Source organism: Opisthorchis viverrini, assembly GCF_000715545.1.
Source record: "Opisthorchis viverrini unplaced genomic scaffold opera_v5_235, whole genome shotgun sequence".
Classification (NCBI taxonomy): domain Eukaryota; kingdom Metazoa; phylum Platyhelminthes; class Trematoda; order Opisthorchiida; family Opisthorchiidae; genus Opisthorchis; species Opisthorchis viverrini.
In genome coordinates this window covers 761,561-780,059 of record NW_008751887.1, presented here as the reverse complement: position 1 = coordinate 780,059, position 18,499 = coordinate 761,561, and positions in this window count along the sequence as shown.

Here is an 18,499-nt window from a genome sequence, read left to right as displayed (position 1 = left end):
TCCAATGTGCACTGATATGTCTTATTTGTATTTATGATGTACGTGATGCCACTATAGACATTATCTACTTGAATTCTAACCAAAAGCGCGTAAGTTGGTTAGTTGGCGAATACTAGATAAACATTGCGATGGGAATGAGAAGTGCTATTTTTGCATTAATAATTCAAGCTCTGGTGAACAACTCTCCTAATCATCTGTTAGGTGAACGGACCATTTGAACAGTTAGTCCGTCTTACGCTAAGTTCTGGAGAATTTATGATGTACCCTTGGATTCAGCGATGTCTAAAATCCCTATCCCGTATTTCATAATCATCGAAATCAACGCAAAGTGGAGTTGCTTGGGTTGTTGTTTGAAGAGGAGTCTTTTCTGGCTTACCATACCATTCGAATACCAAACTGTGTCCTTTGGGGCATTGTGTGGTTCTTCACATGAGGACCTCCGACGAAAGGGATATAACTACGTGACTTTTCACATTACCATGGAGGGTGTGTTTTCAACGACCCTCGATTAACTGCTCGTACATCCTCTAGAGAATGAAACAGCATTGAAGTCGCACACTAAGAGGATAATAATCTGAATTTTTTGGGATCGATGGCCTGCACAAAAGATTACCTTGTGAGTGGATTAGATGTCTGGCCTAAATGAGCTCTGCACATCATAATGTTCCTCGTATTAGGTTTGGCTTTTTGCTCTGTGTACATTGTGTGCAGCAAAATGAACGCATCGACCGATTCCCATTAGTTTGCGAAAACCTGGTTAACTCCAAAGACATCACAACGTACCGCATTGTGGCGTCTATCGGCGTCAATTTCTTCGGTGATATTAGTCACTTGGGTTTGGGTGTAATTCCATTACTGCGCGCAGTAAAGTTATTCTTGGCCGGACCACACGTGTGACGAGGCATGTTCAAGCGACTGATTAGTGAACAGTAGATTCTTCTGATAATCTATCAGGTGGCCTGCCTCTCTCGAAACTGACCGATTGCTTTTCCAGCAGACCTTGAAATTTGGAAACTTTGTGAATGCCCCTTTTAAGTTTAAAGTTAAAACTCTACGTACGAACAAATGAGTCCAAAGAATACGCGCGTCATCCCTCACGAAATATAAGTGAGTTTAGAAAACTTGAAAGTGATTCGCCCATTGCTCTCCACGCGCTTGAGTCAAACCGTCAACTTCGACAGAATTCAAGTCACACGTGAAACACAAGAGTGATGAGGCTTTAGAGATAAGCACAGGATCGAAATGCGTCAACCACAGTAACGGAGCCTCATCCTGTCCATCTGGCTCGGACCTAATACACGCCGTAGTAGACAATCGCCGGAGGCCAAACAGAGATCCTAAAAATGAAGTGTCACAGCCCGCACAACAACTGATGGAATGGCAATGGTACATTGACTGGAGGTGCGCATGTGAAGGGCAACTTCCCCATTGATATGGGTGTCTGTTTAAACAAGAACAAGAGAAATGTGACGCAGGTGATAAAAACACATAATTTCTTAGAGTACACAAGCAGAGTCAAGGCGGTTGGCAAAGGGACATAACAGCATACGCTCCAGGTGCTCATGACGGTTATTCTACCTCAAGTAAGTTTTACAATTTGTGGATTGCTGAATCAGGACTGATTCGATGCACGTAATTTATATGGAACGGCGCAATGGTTTTGTGACGGGATTTGACCGATACAGACTTTACGGGAGACAGTGCCGTAAGTTACCTGATATCTGGAAGCTGTTGACAAAGCTCCTGTATAGCTTTCCCTCTCGCCTCGTGATTTTCTATACTTCGTGCAACGCGATCCACTTTTATTCCTTTTAATTGATGGGTGCCTCGACGGTAAGTATATATGAGTCGGATACATATTAATGTTTTAATGATTACAGGAACTGATATACCCCCATATGTAAAATTTTCTCATAATCTCGTAGTGACAAGCAATCCGGTGTTGGCCCCGGTGAAAATGTACAGAATCGCGTACAAAGTTCCCACTGGTCAAGTGCATATGTCTCACGAGTTTTGATTGCTGTGTCTGGAGAAAACTTCAATGCTGTAAATAGGTGTATATTCTCGAGATTTCCAGGAAACTGGATTAGTACTATATCTGTTGGGCACAGACCTACTGCTCCTGACCAATGTTTCACAAGTGCGAAGCAAAGTCAGACTCCGGTAGCACAATTCGTCATCTTTTCCCCGAATAAGGACCTCCATCTTTGAAAGCATTAAGTCTTTTAATCCCTTTAATCTTACCATTGAACTGATGGGTCCGATTTCCACCAACCAGAAAATTTGATCCCACTACCCCGAAAAGTGTCGGCGTTTTTTAAATATATTGGATGATGGCAAGTGAATACCTTTTCAATGTGATTAGTTCTTCTCTCCTTAATCCACTCCACAAATTAGATTCCGTGTGCGCTATTGATGTTGCCTAACGAGGTTGATATTTGGGTTCTCCGTACAAAGGGAAGACTCCTTGGTGCGTGTGTGACACGACATATTACGAGATACAACATGGATCTTGAATTCTACAGTGGTTGGGCAAATTCCTCTGGCCAACATCACAAACGCTCACAAGTACTCCGTAGTTAATCAATCGACGAAACATTAGTTGTATGGTTGTATGCTGAACACAGCAGGATTCTAGACGATGGAAACACTGAAAATCGGACGTGCTTGTCCCTTGAATATCCAGCCGAAGGATTGCCTGAGGACACATCAGGCCAGGACTCAAATCTTTGGGAAACTACAGAAATCTCCCAAAGAAAATTTCTAAGCCACTCAAGCGAATCATTTTTTCTCCGTTAGCGGACCTCTGAATCATACTGGTCGACCCGGAATGGATCATTCAGTTCCCAAATCCATTTTTAAAATCTCCGATTGTCTGAATTTTTGCGTGAAAGTTAACTGCGGACGGACCTGGGCCTAATTAGACGTCGGCTAAACTAGTGGCCTTCATTTTAGATCTGTTATCAAATGGGCTTCCTACCTATTTTCAAGGCAAGTAAAATGCGCTAATACTGCACGCATGTATAAACACAAAAAGCTGACATTTTGGTCAGTTTGATCCAGTTTTGATTGCCGACTGTTAATCCGCATATATACCTACAAGGCAAACGTCAATCGTTGCAGTATTTGGGTTGCATTCGCTTACAGGGCTGTGTCAACTGACCAATATGCCAGCACTGATTCATCAAAGGACCTCAATTTATTGCTCTACCATGAGCATTTTTCTTTACGTGACGATCGTTTTGAGAATAAACTACGAAACACCGCAAGGAAAAAACGGGACAAGAAATAATGGCTAGCAAGTGATTTGACGAAACACTACTCGTAAGGTTGCTAAAGACTGTTTGATAGCCCACGACCGGTTTCGCCCCTTTTGGAGCTCTTCAGATAGGTGCCCGAAGAAGGGCGACATTGAATATCTGTCGAGAAGTGTCATATCTTCTGCTTCTCTGATCTGTGGTATCTGCTGCTGACCCGCCTCAGTGCCTAGCTGCCGAAAAAAGGACTCACAGATGGGAACACAACAGCTGTATTCCGAGCAAGCGAGTGCAAGAGCGTGAGTGCGTGCGAGTGCGAATGTACAACGTTCTCAAGCTATTTATTGGAGGAACACCGTCTAAACTCGATCCAATCCTGACGCGCACGGTCTGGCTTGATACGAGGCTGCGACGCGCTGCATATTGCTTGGGCGTTGTCTGACCTTGATCAACGCTGACTCGCGCTGTCTGGGTTTGATACGAGGCCGTGACGCGCTGCATATTGGGGGAATGTCGTCTGTATGGTCAACATCTAGCGGAGCTGAGAGTCTCCGTAGATTTCGGGTATTCAGTGGTTGCTTTCACGAGTCTGACCTTTCCTATAAGAATTTTTCAGAAAACTTATGAGTAGTTATCTCCAATAAATTTCACTGCAATACCTCAAATGCTGTACTAACTGGAACATCAGGAGGCCTTTTTTGCAGCAAATTCATTCGAACTGCACGATGAACGATAGATAGAGCTAGGATTCTATCGAGTCCTCCGTTGACACCAATTTTGTGTGCAGGTGGTGTACCTGAGGGATTTACCGAATATCGACCGAATCTTCAGACGACACGAGTCGTTCTATTTACTTTTTGAGCAGATGCACCGTAGTTTTTGAGCATTTTGCAAAATGCTTATTCGATATTTGGACAATGTTGTCATGTTCAAAGAAGACTGGCTCTTTTCTCAGGTCCCAAAATCCAGCGGCCCCAAACTAGTTTTAACTCTTTCAGCTGGTATGTATGGTTGCCTATTTCCATTAGCCTAGACGCTGCTGGTGATGTCAAATGGTACGCTTCAGCCATCTCTGAGTAGAAGTCGATTTGGAAAGGGATAGACAAACAAAAGTGAGGATGGAATCTCAAAGTTATAGGCTGGACAACTAAGGATAGTGCAAACACTGAAAGTCGGAGTGACCGACGCTTAACGTATTGGAGTTTCTCGGAGTAGGTGAGGTAGTTGTAAACCGTTTTCAAATTCTCTTCTTAGCCCATTGTGATTGTTTTGTTTATTCCCTACCAAGTGAAAATAGAGAACTTGAGCATCAGGAATGATCATTGTGGACTTTGTGACTAGAGTGAGATAGTAGACACGGATAAATAAATGGGTTCAGATTATTGCAGAGCAGACCACTGGCAATATAATGACGATCATCTAGATGTTCTGCGCAATGAAGCTCTAATCAGTAGTTTCATAATCCTTAGGCCTATCTTCGCTCCATCCTCCGCTTAAGCAGTTCACTTGTTCCCTGTGAAGTGTCGGTTCACAGTGTCACGCAGAACTCAAAGTCGACACGAACTGCTCTGCTAGAATACACTCCATAGCCGTGTGTATCAGATTTCTATTTCGTGAGACGTGTTCAATACATCCTTCCAATTTCTTCGTAATGTACTACTCATAAGGTTGCTGAAATTCCGTCGACAGCCTGAAAACATCATAAACGAGAGATTCAGCTGGGTTCCAGGTGGGTCTCTCGAAAAAAACAAATTAGTTTGCAACTGGATGTATATTCGCTAATCCTTCCAATTTGTTTCATTACTTTCTTGAGGATGAAATACGAACATTTTCTATCCCTATTTCCCAACTGGAGTTTGCTGCAAACTCAGTAGTGAAACAACGCGTTCATAGATATGGAGACGAGTGTAATTAGATTAGAAATTTCAATCCGGATTAAAGCACAAAGTTTAAGGGATTGTGCAGTTACGATGGTGTGGAAAAAAGTAGTCACGCACACACCTGTCAGGTAATTATTTTGTACACGGATTTTGTGAAACAAATGTACCTATAATAGCTCATGAAACACACCAACTCAAAGGGGGCTCTAGTCGTTTATGCAACGCATCCATCCAGCCAACTGGAATCATCTGTTGAGCACATCTGTCGTACAAATATTACAACAGAAAATTTGACGTTTATTTAAAGGCGAAAAGGCATATCTATCATCCGGGTGTTTGGCCATCCCACCCCGGCAGACATTGTTACCAGAGCAGCAGATCACACCGAAAAATGCAAGAATGCTTTTTAAGGACAGGACCTACGATTGGGCTTAATATTGTCGTCAAGACTTTAGTCTACCGTGCGGTGTGTTGTGAACAAGATTTCTAGTGACTTCTAACCTCTACCACCCATGATCATTCAGTAACTTTGATGTATTCTATACCCTTTGCCTGAATACTAAATTGTCATATACAAGTGGACAGTATTTTGTTACCCATCAGCAGACATTCAAAGTAAGTTTGGGAGCGGAATCTTTTGAAATTTTCGAACAGAATCCCATTCTTCTTCAAATAAATCCTCAACGGAATTTGCAACTTTGTCGGTTATATCTGTTACGCATATTTTAGTAATTGACTGCTAGAGACGAGCTTGACCACCGTTCTCTGACCAAGCAGCTTGATGCTCCAGATCACCGATGAAATAGTCCTTCAAACAAGTGGCACAATAACGCACAATTTTAACTGTCATTCCCAGTTTAACTAACATTTCTTTTGAAAGTTTTGCCAAAAGATAGCATGACAGCGGTTGCAAGATTGATCGTTGTAGTTTGTGTGTGTCTGTCGACACTGTTTTGTAACATTTGGCAGAACGGCACCAGCAGCACACCGCTGGGCAAAGTTAGACATTGACAAGAAATGAAAACACTGGAAAACATCACCATGGTAACATTTGAGCCAACGTCTCAGATTCTCATAGTGCTTGTTAACACTGTTTAATGCATACTATAGTATGAATTAGTGGTCACGAAAATTGTCAAATTTTTCTTGTATCAAACTGGATGAACCAAATCACCGGACCTGCACCAATCAACCTCCTAGTCCCCAAATGTTCCGGAATCAGCAGTACTGTTTGTTGGTTGATTTTTTTCAGGTACACCTTAATCTAAGTAAAACTAACTTCTTACCCATTACACATAGCTTGTAGTGTTATCCGCGTCCAAACATCTATTGGAAGTTCCCGACTGGTAGTAAACAGGGGCGTGAGAGGGCAATAAAACAACGCATGCTTGAAACGGCTCCATATTCAATCCATACAAATATTTTACAAAGTTACTGACCTGCAAAAAATGCCTAAAATAACTCAAGAATTCCTTAACCTTGCCAATTTTCTAGTTTCTAGTTAACTAACATCGACTTGGGCTACACATTTGATTCAAGCTCTTATTTCGCGTTTAATGAAGACCAGCATTTTCCGTATATTGATGGAGAATGGTTCATTCCCTGATACAACTTGAGATAAAAACGGCGGATGGCAATATTTTTGCACATGTATGACGGTTTGTCTCCCCAAAGCGGTGGCCAGTTGAGGAGGGTAAATAGGGAATGTTTCTCATATGAGACTTTATTCAGTGTATACTGAAAAGCCATGAAGCACCGTATAGTAGCTTTTAAACGTATTGGGCGGCAGAAGCAGCCCGCAACCTCCGGGCTAATAGGTTGAGCACTCAACAGTTAGGCCACGAGAGGCTTACCACCAATATGATTAAATAGCTCTTAGACATGATGTAGCGCAACTTGTCGGGTAGGTTTCGGCTTTGAGACTTCTTGATTTTCTGTGAGATGTGCAATGCTAATTACTTCCCATAAGTAGGAAACAGAAATAGAAAAATCTGTCCTTATGGTCGCTTCTGGAACAGCCACTTAGCACGTGACCACCTTATATGGTTTCCATGATTAGAGGATGATGCCCTGTGTTTTCGTGAGATGCGCACTGTTGACGGTTTTCTATAAAGATAAAAGCGTGCTTTCCGGATTTTTGGCATAGAATGATTCCACTTACTGATTATGTTGCTTCTGTTGCTGATATAGGAGGACAACAATTTGTTCGTGTCTTTGTAGAACTTAAGTTGGTAACATATGGAATGGCTGTTTTCATCAAAGTGAGCTGTTTGTGTTACCATTGACTCTTGACACAGAAGTTGCTAAATATTACGGCTGACCATTTGGAACGAAATTTGTTTTTTCTAAGGGCACTACCTCCGTGAACTGATAAATACAGAGTATAAATAAACAAAGACTTCAGTAAACTTGTGGTTCTCTTCAGATTTGTCACTGTGACAAGGTCACGGCTTGGTGTACCCTTTCACAGACAAAACAGGTTAATTTCGCTTACGGCTGACTATAGTGCAGTCCTCCAGCTAGAAATACTGATGGCACTAAACTTTCAGTTTTGTGAATGCTTATTCTGTCCAATAAGATTACACAGAACAGGCAGCCAATCAAAACAGATTGGTGACCGTAATTAGTGTCGCAAAGCGCACGCTTCCAGTCCATTTTCCAATGCACTGGGTTTTTGAGGGTAATTATAAGTTGTTTTTACTTTTCAATGGATAACATATTTCACAACACTACGTCAAACGCGTCACTAGCAATATTCTTTTATTCGTCTCCATATCGTCTTGTGGGAACTCTATCTTTGGTGATCATCATGGCGGTTGGACTAGTTGGAAATACCTTGGTCCTGTTCGTGGTTATTCTGTCACCCAGGATGCACACTCCTACAAACTGTTACCTAGTCTCTCTATCTGCAAGCGATTTGCTTGTACTACTCTGCACCATTCCGCTAACTTTAAATGAGCTATACTCTCCATACGGTCATTGGGTGTTTGGTCGAACCGTATGTCGTCTTAGTGTTTGTTTACAGTACTTGACCGTAGCGGTCTCATCTCTTTCAATTTGTGCATTCTCGATCGAGCGATGGGTAGGAATATGCCATCCTCTGCGAGCGCACTACATGTGTACGATCAGTCGAGCACTGCGAATTGTGGTCTTAATCTGGACTTTCGCGACGCTGTACAATGTACCTTGGATGTTTATTGCAACAACCAAACAATATGGCAGCGAATTCAGTTCCTACGAGGTGTGTACATTCACATACGAAAGGACCTACTACAAAACGGTTTACACGTTTGATCTAGTTGTGTTTTACGTGATCCCTGTTGGGGTGACTTCAATGCTCTACTCTTTGATTTGTCTACGCCTGTTCCGAAAAACGGTCGATCTGGCCAATAGTCAAAACCAGCCAAGTTGTAGGGGCACTGTGTACACTGCTGATGAGGTCCCGTTATCCTCAGCACGAACTCAGATACAGATGTGTCATGCAATAGACCGAGCTTCAGCCAGGAAACAAGTAAGTGTGTAAATTGTTGGTCTCGTGATCGCTGGTGGTATAAATATCTTTCCTTCTAGATAACAACAACAACTCTGTCAGGTTTTTCTTAGACGGTCATTATTTTGATTATATAGTCAAGGTACTACCACTACTAATAATACTGTCTACCCCAACGCCTCATGTCCGTACAGCGGAACTGTGTTTGTTGCTTTCCACTTGAAGTCGTCCTCGATATTTTTGTGGAGGCAGCTAGAACTGCCACTTCGATCGCTATCAGCAAATTTGTTCACAGTACGTCACAGTGCTTCGTAGACGCGTTATTATTAATTCGTAGATATCAAACCGTAACGTGAGGATTCGAGTAAAGCCAAAGTTTGTGGAAAATAGCTGAGGCAACTGTGGCTTCCTACGCCTTTTATATCCATAAAGGATAGCGACTCCGATTTGACGGAAGATTGTCTTTTTTGCGTCTTTGTATGTTTTGGAAGTAGGGGACTGATCGTAGCCGCCGCTGAACTGTGGGAAAAATTCAGTGATCACCTGGATATCGTGTTGACTCTCGAGTGGCGTCATAATTGCAGGGTGGAAAATGGGAGATAGACTATATTCCCACTCTTCACAAAAAGGGGCTTGATACGGTTGTGTTTGTTGGTTGTTTGGTTCTCCTGTTTTGAGACGTGCAAAATAAATTTGCAGAATCGTTGACATCGTGGTGACCGCCAACCTAATGGGAAGTCAAGTTTCCGTGGATTGCTGCATTACGATACGTACGGTTTCAACCATATGCGAACGTGACGTTTATGCCCAAGCGTGAACACACTACCATCTGGTCGTGACGGATAACATAGTTAAACAACTAATAATTGTCATACATATTCCCTGAGGCGTTCAAAATCATTTTTTAAAATAAGACTTTTAGGAAAATGAATAACACCTTTTATGACCCAAGGCTTCAGGTGTTCATTTATCTGAGGAATTTCAGTCCCTTTCAAATACGCATGTAATTATGGGCGAAAAATTATAAAGTTGTTTACATTATCATGCTATATTATTATATATTAAATGCATACATGAAGACCAACGGAATGTTAAACAAAGAGCAATGCTAATTAGTTCGATGAACTCCGGATACTTCGTGCATGGTGACATTATCAACAGTACCGTACACGGTACTTACTCTTTAGTTTTACGGTATACTTCATTACGCACTACACAATACATGCGTGGAAGGACTGCCGCAGACTTACAATATCATAGGCAAGTGTCTGAACAACGTGTAAAGATTACTGATGAAACAAAGCACTTCAAGCTGACATTTTATGCTCTTTTGCATCTGGATCTACCTTTTGCAACTTTTCGCTTTCCGGATGGAATTCTCTTGATAAAACAAACCGCAAGTGACCTAGTTATTCTCACGCCGTGTTTGTTAAGGGCAGGGCTAGCCTAATCGCCCAGTAGATTGTTACAAAATTGCGCTATATTGGCCAACCAGCAGTCGTGGAACGACAGGCTCGCCCTTTGGATTCACCTTCTTCTTGAAGTTTATGCCATACCACCAAACATGCTAAACTACTGACAAGCTTGAAGCCGTAATTATGGCCAACTACTGCCGTACAAAAAGTAAAATCGAAGGAGAGATGAGTGTAAGATAATTCTTCACAATAGCAATGAATAAACTGATATGACCACGGTTCCATCAGATGTTTTGGAAGGGTTTCGAGGGAATCGAGAATAAAACATGACTTTACAGCATTATGTACCTTGCGATCTTTGTACGAACTTCATATGCTGCAGCAGTCTTTCTGGTATCGCAGGCACTCAGTATATGCTCAAGTTCCAAGACCTAGGATTGGTGAATGAATACCTCAATTTGTTTGTGCCCAATGAAAGAAAATGGTGACCATTTTCATCCCTCTCCCCTCTGGATATTACATGTTTCTCATCAGTTCTAAAAACTTGGTTGAATTTATGACTCACATACCAATACGGTTTGAAGTGTGGATAAATAATGATGTGCAGAGGCCGCTGACCATCGTTCAGTGAAACTGGGTCGGATGCCACTAAATAGCTAGATCATCAGTATCAGTTAGCAAAATACAGATCGTGCCCTTTAACTTCCAGTCTCATGTAGCACCATATCTGGTTCCAGAAATACAAGGATTGATGGGAAATCGGTGGCAAACATTTTGCTGCTTCTTGTGCATTAGCCCATTCCTACGTCAACCACAGTTTGGATCCACCAAGAAGGTGTTTGTCAAAAGTAGGTGCAACTCACCCAGGCTATTTTTATAAAGCCACTCGACGTGAAGGAGAATCATTTTGTCAATGAATTCCGAAGAATATTTTTTGCTGCTGGCTAACCGAAAAGCGTCTGCAATACTGCGTAGAGAGACATTTGTTTTTTTAGTATAGGACATAAAGTGTGTAATTGTTTGAAAAGCTTCGTCGATTGGATAAACGGTAGGTCCCTGGTGAAAATTGACATTTTGATTAGCCCATAGAAGGCCCGGGAAACCTGACCGTTTTTAGATTCGCCTGCTTCGTTTTAGGTTATATGGCAGGTCTAATCAGTAGTCCCCACTGTATATATTGGCTCAAACCCTAGGTTTAATGAATGTATGAAGTCGTGTTCACTAATTTAGGTATGTATGCTTTGCAAGTAACATCAGTTCGGTATCACTGTTCACTACACCACTAGCGTTTAATCTGAAACGGTCTACTAACTCACGTTCACTTGTTCTTAGAAACCACTGCGTTGAAACAAACGGATCGGTTAGGAACGAACATTTTTTGCCTCGTACTCTGTCCCCGAAGAGAGACCATCCAATCTGCAACCACAGTTCAGCCCAGCTCTGTGTCAACCGAGGCCGATGAAAAACAGCTAACCAATGGAAAATGGCCAACTCAAAATTTTTCAAATACAGAGTGGTCGTAAATGTTCCTCCACGTAAACCCAAATATATTCTGGTCCATTGTGTAGATTTAATTTAAGAAGTTTAAAGGTGATGCCAGCAGAGTAGGATAAAATTCGTTTTGGCTTTTTCTACAGCAGTCTGTTGTGACCATGACAAAAGATTAGTTGAAGTGAATAGAAGTGGTCTGAACGGAATGTGGGTCACTGAAGATAAACTCGCTATATATATATATCATACATAGGCCGTCTATATATTTCCCCCAAGGTATGACGTGCTAGTGAAACACTGGTGCCCAAAGTACGCATATGTTAACAACAAAAACAACGAAAGCATACCAGTGAGGAATGTTTGCCAGATACATCAGTTTATGTAAATGGTGCTATACAGCGGTAATCAGCGAGGACGATCTCAAGAGCGTCCTGATATCCACAGGAGTAGCATTGCTCAAGAAACTCGCTAATATATATATCATACATAGGCCGTCTATATATTTCCCCCAAGGTATGACGTGCTAGTGAAACACTGGTGCCCAAAGTACGCATATGTTAACAACAAAAACAACGAAAGCATACCAGTGAGGAATGTTTGCCAGATACATCAGTTTATGTAAATGGTGCTATACAGCGGTAATCAGCGAGGACGATCTCAAGAGCGTCCTGATATCCACAGGAGTAGCATTGCTCAAGAGGTCAACGGAGAGGTTTTCAAGATCTAGGTGGTAATGATGGCATCGTCTATCTTGATGATGTCCGATTACGTGGATAACGGTGTCACAGTCTAAAAGCCAGCTATTCGTTCCACAAACATTTGTCTAACTTCACACGTTGTCCCTTGGGGACCTTGTGCATCCGTGTACATCTCTCACTAAAAAACAGTGCTCCAAAAATATATATCTTGTAGAATGCCAAACAGGACCTTAAGGTTTTTCACCATCACCTCATGAGACTTATTATGCTCAGATTTGTTGACATTTCAGAATATCCTAGATCCGCCGAGTGACAGATGAGGTTAGAAATGCACGTCATGTGCTCCTAATCAGATGTTCAAACACAAGTGGGCCCTTTCTTAGTTGCTCCTTTCTCCTTTGGTTGTGGCTCTAACTGTCGTTTGAAACTGCCTTCACTTAGTTGTTTCCCGTTAAGTGTTTTTCCCATAAAAAAGTCACTATTTTTCTTAATAATTACGTTCGTTTGACTTTGCAGAGTCCGCCAACAACACGTAAATCCCAGTCTAATCTAGACACAAGCAGGTATTTTCAAGTAAGCTCGCCACTGTTAAAAAATGCAATAAGGAGACCCATCGACAAACCTCAGTAATGGAAAGGAACGTGTAGCTTTCAGGGCGCAATACCGTTAGTCTATTCATTATTAAGAACCAGCACGTGGCTGGAAATTTCATTGGATTTTCTAACATGGCGTACATGGAACCCAGATGCCTGGTTCAGATAACTGCCATGCACTGAAAAGTGCATTCTATTATTATTTATTAGTGGCGTGAGGGGGGAGTAGACAATTCATTCGGATTTTCGGCATCCAGTTGTATCCGGGTTATGCGAAAATACGATAGACCGAGAAGTGAATGTCTCATCCCTATCAGGGATCAGCAGCAGTGCACATATCATGAACAGACCAAAGCAGTTTAAAACTCCGGACTAATTCATTCGATCACCAGGAGCAGATCAGCGGATGGATTAACCTGCGCTTTAATAAGGAATAGCATTGCTAACCCCTCAGTGAATGTGACTCACATCATCTACAACTGTTTACTGACTTTTCTAATGACAAGGGAATTTTCAATCCTAGCAGCTGATGTGTAGTTTGCCAGAGACACTCATTTGTAATAAACACGATGTATGACATTGGTGTTCATACAAAGTTTTGCCACGGGGGGATGTAGAAGTATATTCTTGTTGATGAAATCTGAAGGAGGCAGACAGGAAGAGCGGAGATCGAAGTACCCGGTTACGTTAGTTTAACATATGTAGCCACGGAAAGTGGACAAAAAGTTTGTTGTTCTATTGTTTGAACGGACATTGTAACAATATTTCCTGCTCGCGTCAGCCATACAGATGTATTTGAGACTACTCCTTATTCTCCCACACTTCCACTGTGCCTATTGGCGTTGCTGGGTTACAAAGTAGTGACCATCCTCTGTGGAGGAAACCTGAACATATTCGTCCGTGACAGATAAAGCTGACGATAGAAGGTAACCTCAATATCACTGTGAATAAAAACAGAGGATGAAAGCTGACGATGAGTGTGTGGCTGTCAGCAAACGAGTAGACTTGATGACGAGTCCAAGAGAATCGCGTTCTGAAACTCAGAGTTGTCCCAAGGAAATGTTTCATAAAAGTAAAAATTAACCAGGGCGTGGTGTTATCTAACGGCGCAAAGCTGATCGGCCTTGAGTGAAAAGTTTTTGCTCATGGTGAGAAAAGATCTGTTCCTGCAGCAAAACAACATTTAAACTGTTTTCATTTTTTTTTGGTGTTTTGACGGGAAACAAATGTGAAAGTATCCCATCGCAAGGATCGCTCAAAAGACGGTGTGATTCCTGAAGACTCTGCACCTGCAAATATTGAAACTGGAGCATCCAAGTCTCTTTAAGTCCCTGTTAGAAATAAAAACGAAAGGGCATAACCTGGTTCATGTATGACAATGTTCAGACTAATCAAGGGATTAGCCCTGGACATCCGATGCAAGTTCAAGGTATCGAACTGCCTGAAAATCGTCTCTCCTCTCACCAGGACCGGACTTATTAGAAAAGTCGCTCATGCGAGCGGCGGGTTACGATGAACCCCACTAGTTTTAACAGCCGAAAAAAGGGTCAGTAATTCAATGAGCTATTTTTGCCGCATATATTATCTGGTGGCTCACACTCGATTGAGTGCCACTGATTCGATTCAGGTTTAGCGCCGAAAGATTTCCGTCAACGATGGTCGCTAGGTAATTAGTGATCTAATACCATCCGTAGGTCAGGGTTCCGTAATCTGAAAGGGACAAAAAGTAACTGAAAGTAACTAAAGTGCTCCAACAATTCGGAAAAATGGATTGCACGCAGACCCCTCGTGTGAACACAAGGAATGTGAAAGTTACTTAAAAGTCTATCGCTTTGGAGGTATGGTGCTCTGGGAGGATTTGTATATGCCTATATTCTACCCAGCTTCTCAATAAAGAGACTTATTTCACCAGGTTATCCGGAAGCTAAAAAATGACAAATTTCTTTGACGTTTTCAATGTCCTATCCAACGAATATTTGTGGAATAACGAAAACGCGCAGTGTTTGCGAGAAATGAGAACGTTGTTGTATTATGGTGAACTGGGTTTCCAGAACACAGCTTAATGAGCTGAACTAGTGCGTCGATCCCAATATGCCGAAAGCAGTATGAAAAAAAGAGACTAGGCTTTAAAAAGGACATAGATTCCCTCCAGTGAAAAGTTGTCCGGTATCTTGTTTGTGAGAAGAAACACTCCGGTCTGTTTAGTGGATCCTTTTTAAAAGGAACTCAACGCCATGACATCCATATCCTCGACGTTTTGGTTTTTGGAGAAAATCAGGTGCAGCATTATAAACCAGGTCGACGAGATGACCGCATGATAGCCTTTTAATTAACTACTGTTTCCTGGTCCTGAGCAAAAACCACACGAGACACCCAAGGGATTTGGTGCCTCGAGGTGGATATTAGTCCGTAAGTGCCCTACCAAATAAGTATAAGACGCTTTTCTGAACTGTATGAATTGGTTCATTCTTCCCTAATATCAGCCTTTAGCTATAGTTTCGCTCAAATGCCTGTAACAATTGACTAGAGTGATTGAACGTAATTCATCTTACACAAATATCTTCACTTTTATAACAGCAATACCAATTTTGAACTCAACGGGCGTGTCACCCTATATGATAACAGACTTTTGTTGTAGACGTACAAAATGCGCAGTTCTGAGGAAATAGACCAAGGGAACAATCGGTCGTGTTGATCACTTTTCACTGATTCAGTGAATACATGAGGAGAATTCGCGAGAAGACAATGACGAAACTACAGTGAGATAGTAAAATACAAATATACCTAACGTTTCTTTACGGTGACTAACCGAACCCGTGTAAAATCCTCGTTTCATGAGGCAGGTATTCTAGAGGTATTGCGAACCAACGCGTGCACATCGAATTAAATGAGTTGAGATGGACGCTTATTTATCAGTTTTCAACTGATCAGTACTGCGGCGCTTGCTTAGGGAGAACTATGTTTAGCATACTTGGTGCTACCAGGAACGAAGCATACAATATCACCGCAATTATGGAAAGCGGTATTATAGCATAATGGTACCGAATAGTGTATGCTTGTGTACTGAACTATTTTTCTATATTCTGATGCTTAATAACGTGGTATAAGGTGATACATAGTACAACGATAAAATACCGGAGAAATGCCATAATATGACAAAATAAAATATACCTGTAATATGTAATATTGTAACAAAACGTAGTGTGATGCAGCGTTAGGTATCAAATGCTCCCCAAAGGTTTATATTTGAGTCTGTCGTTAATCCCAAAGATGGCTTTGCTGATTAAAATTTTGCAATTATTTGCTAAGCTCGGCTACTTGTTCAACAGCCACTTGGACATCACTAAGTGAGCTATCTATCAAGTTCTGATTCCAGGCCACTCTATTAGCATGCCATTTAGGGACAATGATCTTGCTATCATGTGCACAAAAGTAAAAAAACTAATAAAAATACATAAATAAAACGGAGTAAAATGGCCTATTTCTCTATACGACCTGTTGTTAAACTATGAGCGCTCTTTTTGAAAATAGTTATGGTAGATCTAATGGGCGAGAAAAGAAAATAATGTATGATGAAACAAAATGAAGGTGCTCATGGCAACCACGATAATTTTCCAATCGGAGACGGTGATAGAGAAAAGCTCAAACTTTTTTTATCGGATAAGGATAAAGTTCGCGTCTCACCGTGGTCTACATGGTAGAATTTCCACTGCCAGCAAACTTACGAAATGCTGGGGCCTGAAACGGTAACGTGTGATCAAAGGAAGAAGAACTTGAGGTCAAAATCACTTGTGGACCTAAAGGTTGACCGCTGGTTTCCTCAGAAAATCACCGAATGTGCTTTTATTTCCAAATTTGACCATAAATGTGGATAAAATCTAAAATGGCCAACCAGTTTGTCGTCAAGAAACAATATATAAATTGGCCACCTAACAGCCAGTTTTGGCGATTTTGGTTTGCCACATCTTTCAACCACTGAATGTGGACTTAGTGATAAAATTTTGGTACATTAGCTAGATATTGGATGCATCCCTCAAGAAATGCAGTTAAATGGGCTTTCTTGGATTTTGTAGGCGAATTTCAGAGCGTTCCCTACCCGGACTACTGACAGAAAACCCGCCAAACATGAGTAAACAGCCAGCTGGAAGTGGTCTGGTCATGCAAGGTTCTTGACGAACAGACCGTCGCCCCTTATAAGGGAACTCTGAACGTTTTATCAGAAAATGAAAAGATGAGATTTTCTATAGCTAGGGAACAAATTCAATTTACAATCGTGAAGCGTCTGACTACTACTGAGTAGTCACTAATGTGGGCAATGCTTGTAAAAGCATTCACTAACTGAAGTAACAGTTTAAGACACTTGTGTAAAACAATAGTGTTCAGAAGGCTTCTTGACAAGTATCGTGATGAAACTTTCATGATGCGCGTTTTACAAACAAAACAACCTATTGAGCGGTAATTTTGTGCAGTGAACCAGTAGACAGACATTAAACTTCCCACAATTTCCTTCCATTTACGTAATATTTGTCAAACAAATTCCACCTCGTAACCATTCATCGTACTCTTTGTTAGTGTGGGAGGAAAACTTGGATCTCTTATTGAAAGTGGTAATCATTTTGAAACCTTCAATCATTAGTCCGTGAAAATTCATCACTGCAAAGCCAACCTTACGTAGCTCCGTTTATTTTGCTTAATTTCGTTAGCGTTTTGGTTTTGTAAACAATGTTTACATATATACTACGATAATCTACACTTTGGGATTTATTCAAGACAAAGCACAAAATAAGTTGCTCATTGATAATTGGCCACTCTTAATTTGCACTCATCTTTCATGCGTGGTTTGAAAAGTTGAAAAACACCTCACACAAACAGTGTTCATCACTGTAAAGGACAAAGTTTCAGGGATGCGCCAATGGTTGAACCGAATCTCTCGGCCATAAATTATGCATCTCGCTTACGAATGAAGGTTAGAGTAAGCTAGAGGTAGATAAGGTCTGTAACCAAACCTGCCACTATATTTAGTTAATTTTTCAAAAATCTAACAAAGCATTCTCCTTCCTGGATGTTGAATTAATTAAATTAGCTGTTGATTCAGTTCAGAGATTGGCTTCCAAATGACCCACGTGAATAGAAAAGTACAAAACATACCGCTGTGCAGAAAAGATTCATGGTTTAAAATGTGGCGAACCTAGTGGGGGGAATTCCGCTATATGCATTCACTAGACTCTGACCTGCGGTACATTCTTGACGGATCAGAGCCAGCAATGCTCCGGGAATATTTATAGCACAGAACATTCACTCCAGCTGTTCATCATGAAGATAGAAAGAAATATACTCTACAAAAGCGATCATTTGGTAGACGGTCAACCGCTCATGGTTGCAAAATCTGCGGCAGCAAATTCAGGCATCAACTCTGCGTTCTTGGTCAAACATTTCCTCGATTAAAATCTCAAAGATTATATTACTCTTCGTCCAAAGCCTGGATGCTAAGTGATTCTAGTGTAGGTCAATGGAATATGTTGAGCCTACGAAAGGGCAACCTAATAGGATAATATATGACTGTCCTCCATGCCGAGACAGACCTCAACCGAGTGGTTCAATCATGCCAAAAGACAAAATCTTGGCCCTGGATTCATTCAGCGTTAGGATTACTGTCAGCTGATATGTTATGGAGG